This window comes from Diadema antillarum, unplaced genomic scaffold (assembly GCF_040938485.1).
Source record: "Diadema antillarum isolate AM-2024a unplaced genomic scaffold, OU_Dant_1.0 seq00001580_RagTag, whole genome shotgun sequence".
In the NCBI taxonomy this organism is placed as follows: domain Eukaryota; kingdom Metazoa; phylum Echinodermata; class Echinoidea; order Diadematoida; family Diadematidae; genus Diadema; species Diadema antillarum.
The window spans coordinates 544,213-549,990 of record NW_027272299.1 but is presented as its reverse complement, the minus strand read 5'-3'; positions in this window follow the sequence as shown (position 1 = coordinate 549,990).

Below are 5,778 nucleotides of genomic sequence, written 5' to 3'. Positions count from 1 at the left end.
AGAGCGTCTCGATACAAGCTTGTGCCTGAAGCATTTACACGCACGTCCACATTATAACAAACACATGATGAGACGACTCACGCACGAGCGATGTGCCCGTACCCGTCGCGTCCATGAAAAGTGAGCACCAAGACACCTCGGCCACCAATCATTCAACATCAAAGTGTCGCTTCTCTTTCACGGAACATTGTGTGACGTCCTGTCTAGATCTTTTCCATGTACATTATACTGTAGGCCTATTGTTATTATTTTACTTTTATTTTTCTGTACCCAAACCAAATTCCAACGTCAGAGAGTTTAAGTGGGATTTGAAAAGTTAAAAGGACTGCACAGTACTGGTTGAGGTAGGGATTCAGGTTTTGAACATTCCTAAGTGAGATATTAATGAAAAGCCTCTTATGAAATATGAAAGAGCATGTAATTTTAAGAAGGATTTAACGTTTATTTGATGGAAATTGGTTTTCAAATGGCTGATATATCCAAAAAAGTGCTAATGATAAAAGGCGACATGCCACAACTTTATTAGGATCTCTTTGTTTCACCTTGTTTTTGGATATCTCAGCCATTTCAAAACCGATTTTCATCGAATAAACTTTTGATACCCCTTAGAACTTCATGCTCTTCGACATCTCATAGAGTGGTTTCTGAATATCTCGCAAAATTTGAATAGCTAAATTTTCACCTCGACCAGAACTGTACACACCCTTTAACTGTGGAACTAGTATCTTTATGAATAGACAGAAAAATCCGTCTGCACAGGCATTTCGTTTCTTTTTTCGTTTTCTTTTAATTTTCTTCTCCTTTTTCACTTTTCCGTAGGTCCTCCGTGAAGCCAGACGTACTAACACTCGTCTCCGTGGAACATATCCCTGGTCTTTCAGTCAACTTTATGAATGATGAATATATTTACTCGAGACAAATGCAGACAAAACAAGGTATGTTAGCTTTAAATCACTGGGGATCCATTCCTATGAAAATGTGGTTATCAACCGTTTAACTAACACTGGCGCTCACTGTCCACTTTTTTATACATCGATAATGCATCTACATGCATTGTCAATTTATATTCAAATATTCTACAAATTGTTCTAATCGCATATGTTCAACAATGTATTCCTTGTGACATATTATTGTTCTCATGTAATTTTTGTATTGTGGAAACTTTGAATAAACTTGAACTTGAACTTGAACTTGTCACCTGAAAATGATAGTGTGCCGTTTCTGAGTGTTTTAAAAAGTCAAATCACGGAGGTACGTTGTACCGTACCTCCATGGTCACTATCATATTTGTGGAGTGTTTGCGCAAGATACAGAGTAAATGGTAGCGGTATGTCAATTCAGAATTACCTAGAAAGAAGCATGAAGAACTATGAACAAGTAAGAACAGCATTTTGTATTACCCTAAGATATTACCGCTGTATCAGCTGACAATGAATAAAAATTCAAAACTTTTTAGACGGTCCATCGCAATGGCACGAGTTAATGTTGGGCGAATAAGTTTAGGACGATTGTTAATCGCACCCACCAAACTATCCCTGTACGATATTCGTGTGTTGCGCAACGTGAGCCTTGTCGGGCGATCACAATTCGGAATAATTCGGAACGTCCACAACTTCGGCAACTTATCAGACTTGTTAAAATCCAATCAAAAGCTGCTGAGACGTACACACCTTCTCCGATTAGCCAATCAGATTAGCTGATCCTTGTATGCCTCTGTCTCGCGCTCCAACGTTCTTCTTCGGGCGGGGCGCGTGTTTTTTTTAGACGGCACAGATTGGGGAAACTAATAATCTATCGGGAACCCTATCCCTAAACCTAACCCTAATCCTAATCCTAATCCTAACCCTAACCATCAAACCCTAACCCTAACCCTAACCCTAACCCCAACCCCAACCCTAACCCTAACCCTAACCCTAACCAAAAACCCCAACCCAACGTTTTTCCCATAGGTTTAAAACGCGCCATGCCCCAATCTGTGCCGTCTTTAAAAAAAAACGCGGGCGGTGCGCGGGCGGGGCCGGGGCTGAGGGGGAAAAAAGTCTCCACACTTGTTTATGTTGCATGTACGAGCTTCCATTTTACAATCCGGGTTTACAATTGAGATTGACTCATGAAACTTGTTGAATATAAACAAACCTGTTTGTTATTCTATTACTAATGGGTGAGAAGTTTCCCTATAGTTCAAGTTCCATTTCAGTTACTTATCTCATCTCCATCAAAATGTAATTACGATTGAACGTTTGAATACACATAATTATTGTAAATGACACGAAATCAATACAACAATGAAGAACAAACAAACTAATTATGATTACAGGTACCTGAGCAGAGTGACGATTACATTTAGCAGAATACTGAGTACCTACATAATTGTTCAATGTCGCCGGCATGCGCTATAATACCCACAGCGGTACAGATTCCTGTTAGTTTTTCGCATACACCATCTTCGTCAAAAAGCTGTTATATTTTCGGATTTGAAATCGATATATAGCTGTTTGTTCATAGCACCAGTTCAAGTAATATGGTGCGTCCACAACTATCACCATTGCACAGGGCTTGTTAATGTACTGTACATGGGACCAACTCACGTAACTTGTTTTGTTTTCATTCATTCATTCATTTATGTCATTTATATTTTCCATCTCCAACAAAACTTGTAAATACATCTTTCTTTCTTTTTTTTACATAAGTACATAACACACACTCAGCAAAAAAAAAAAAAGAAAGTTCAAGTTCAAGTTCAAGTTGATTTATTTCACTTCCAACAAACAAATAAGAAATACAAAGTAAACACTTTTTCCAGTCAATATTTTTCATAGAAGATTTTGATAAAAATCAATGTGTCATATACCATATCAAAGATTATTTAATTGGCTATCAATATGGTAGGTTTATACAAAGGGAAATTTTACACATGAGTCCACACATTCGTTTTTGTCCTCCAAGGCAGAAAAGTAAAATTGCAGAATTGGACATATTGAAATTCATTTGGAAATGCCCTCCAAGAGAGCAAATGATAACAAAAGACCAATTTAACGCTATGAGAGACATGAATGAAACAGCAGAAATAAGTTTAAGTTCCCTTGTTTCCCTTTGTATTCAAAACAAAAACATAATGGGGAAAATGAAGATGGAACATCTAGCATTTTCCATCAATTCAAACTTTAAATGACATAATAGGGAATAAGCCGTAGAGGTGATAAAATCGACAGAATTTCTTCATTTTACCTTTTAATCAAGGAATCTAAGAATGCACGAGACACATTCAAGAACCAAATATATATTATTTCAAATTTTCTTAATTTGGAATAACGTTTCAAATTTAGCTTTCTTTGTTACCATAATTTTTCTCTTATTAGTGTCTTTTGACTGGGGATTTGACAGAAGATTCTTCATTTCCTCCATTATTTTTTTTTGCCTTTCTTTATATTTGGAGGGTTACAGAGACATTATTGAGATCATAGGTTGGTTTTTTGCAAATTAATTTGCATTTCTATTGTGCTGAATTTGTGTTTTGTTCTCATTATCATATGGAAGAGCAAATACGCATGAATAACAACTTGTCCATTTTGCAATTTTTACTTTTGTGCCTTGGAAGAGAAAAACGAATGTGTTCACTCATGCATAAAGTTAACATTTTCATTGACCTACTGGGTTGAAAGCTATACCTTTAACACGGTATACAAAACACCATTTTTAACCAGATAGTCTGTGAGAACGATAAACTTGAAAAAGCCGTGTTTGCTTTCTTTTTTTTTTTTTTTTTGCTGAGTGTATATGTCAACATTACAAAATATGATAAATGAAATTTATGGATATAACATTGATAAGGTAAAAAAGAGAAAAACCAATAAAAAGCATTCTGAAGTTCAGAAAATGATGGGGAGGAATGCTAAAAAAGCAATGCTTGCATAAATAGGGTGCATCCCTCAATTTGTTCTAATGCTTTCTTATAGGCCCAGTATTTGAAAAATATACGAACAAAATTGGAATAATTATATACAATATTTGAATTCTCATAAATTCTATAGAAGGATGCACTATAGCTGTATCAGGAATGTAACTCTTATCAAGAATCTTGAAGTAATTCTATTTTTCTTTTCAATTATAGACAAAAAGGTGCAACGCAGGGTTTAGTTCAGCCCCTGCAGCCAGTATAGTTCCGGGGTCCACAAGATAAACAACTGTTCCTATTGTCAGTACCTCATTTGAAAAAAAAAAAAGCAACTTGCTATACATAAGGTAATGTCCAGTCTTCTATTTCATCAATACTATTCTAAGTGATAAAGTATATGACTCAAAACATCTCAGAAGTAAATCATGTGGAAAGTCTCAGCCATAAATCACACAATTATTATATATCCAACTCAAAACAGCAAGCACAAAATGCTTTAGTCTACAAATAATAAAAGTACAGTGTATTAAAAATATATATATGTGTTCATTATTGAACAATGGGAATTTTTTAATGCATAAATGACACCTAATTTGGTCCTGTTGGTCATGTTATTTTGACATCATACTTTCCGTTTTTACTCCCCTTTAAATTTGTGAAAGAAAAGAAAATAACTGCATGTATTTAGAGAAACAGACTTTTCATATACATATCTATATTTTTACAGATATCTATCTTCAGGGATGTTACAAAGACACATTATATTTACCAGACTACAGGAGAAAGAAACTTTGCCCCCCCCCCCCCCCCCCGTCTTGTTTCTCGAGGATGCAATTACTTGTAATTTTGCGTGCACATGCATTCCCCTGAAAGACCTTTTTGTGACAAGAAAATGATTACGTTTTGGTTTTGGTTACTCGTCTTGCAGGTAGTTTTATGATATTTACATTTCAGGGTTGTGTTATTTATCGACATTTTATAAATAATATAGGTTTTCCCGGCCAATTTCGCACTTTTGTCAGTCCATTTGATAAAAGGTTCATTCAATTTAGCGAAAATCCTCGTCACTGCACATTCTGTCATTCAAAATTGCAAGTTGGTCGTTCAATTTAGCATTTCGATCAATGAAATTTGCACATGTGCCATTCGAATTCGTAAAACGAGAATTCAAATTGGCACGTGCTCTTCAGTCATTCAAATTCGCCAACACTGGCCGAAAGGGGTAATTCAGTCATTCAATTTCGCGTATGGGCAGTCAAATTCCTAACATGTTCATTCAAATTAACGTCATGTTATTTCTTTTTTGAAAAGGTGATAACATTAAGACTTTTTGTTTCATCCACTCACTGTTAAGCAGTAAAAGTAATTTTTACCATACATAACTCGGGTTTGTTGTTCTGTAGCGCCCCTTTTCTTTCATATATGTCATTTTAGGCCCACATGTACCAATACTACAGATTAAGTTCATCTTCTTACAGTCATAAACAGCAAAAGTTAGATACAGACGTATTTCTCAAGAAGACAGAAAAAGAATTATAGAAACATTTGATGATCATAACCTTGATTTCCAAGAACTGGCCGACACACTCGGAATAAAGCACTCAAACGGCCAGATAAGTTGTGGCCACATGATGCACTAAATCTTCAGACTGGAAGAATCACTAGGCACATTGAAGAAAAAAAGAAACTGTTGCCAAAAATCTCTCAAATAAGTACGAAAATATGAAATGTAATGACGCTTGCAAAACAGTAACTGTGTTGACAAAAAAAAAAAGAAGAAAGAACCAAAGCATAAACATGCGTGCTAAATTGACTGCAAAAGATGTTAAATTGGATGCCCCAAAATGAATTTGAATGAACGAGTGCGGCATGTCCGTGATCAC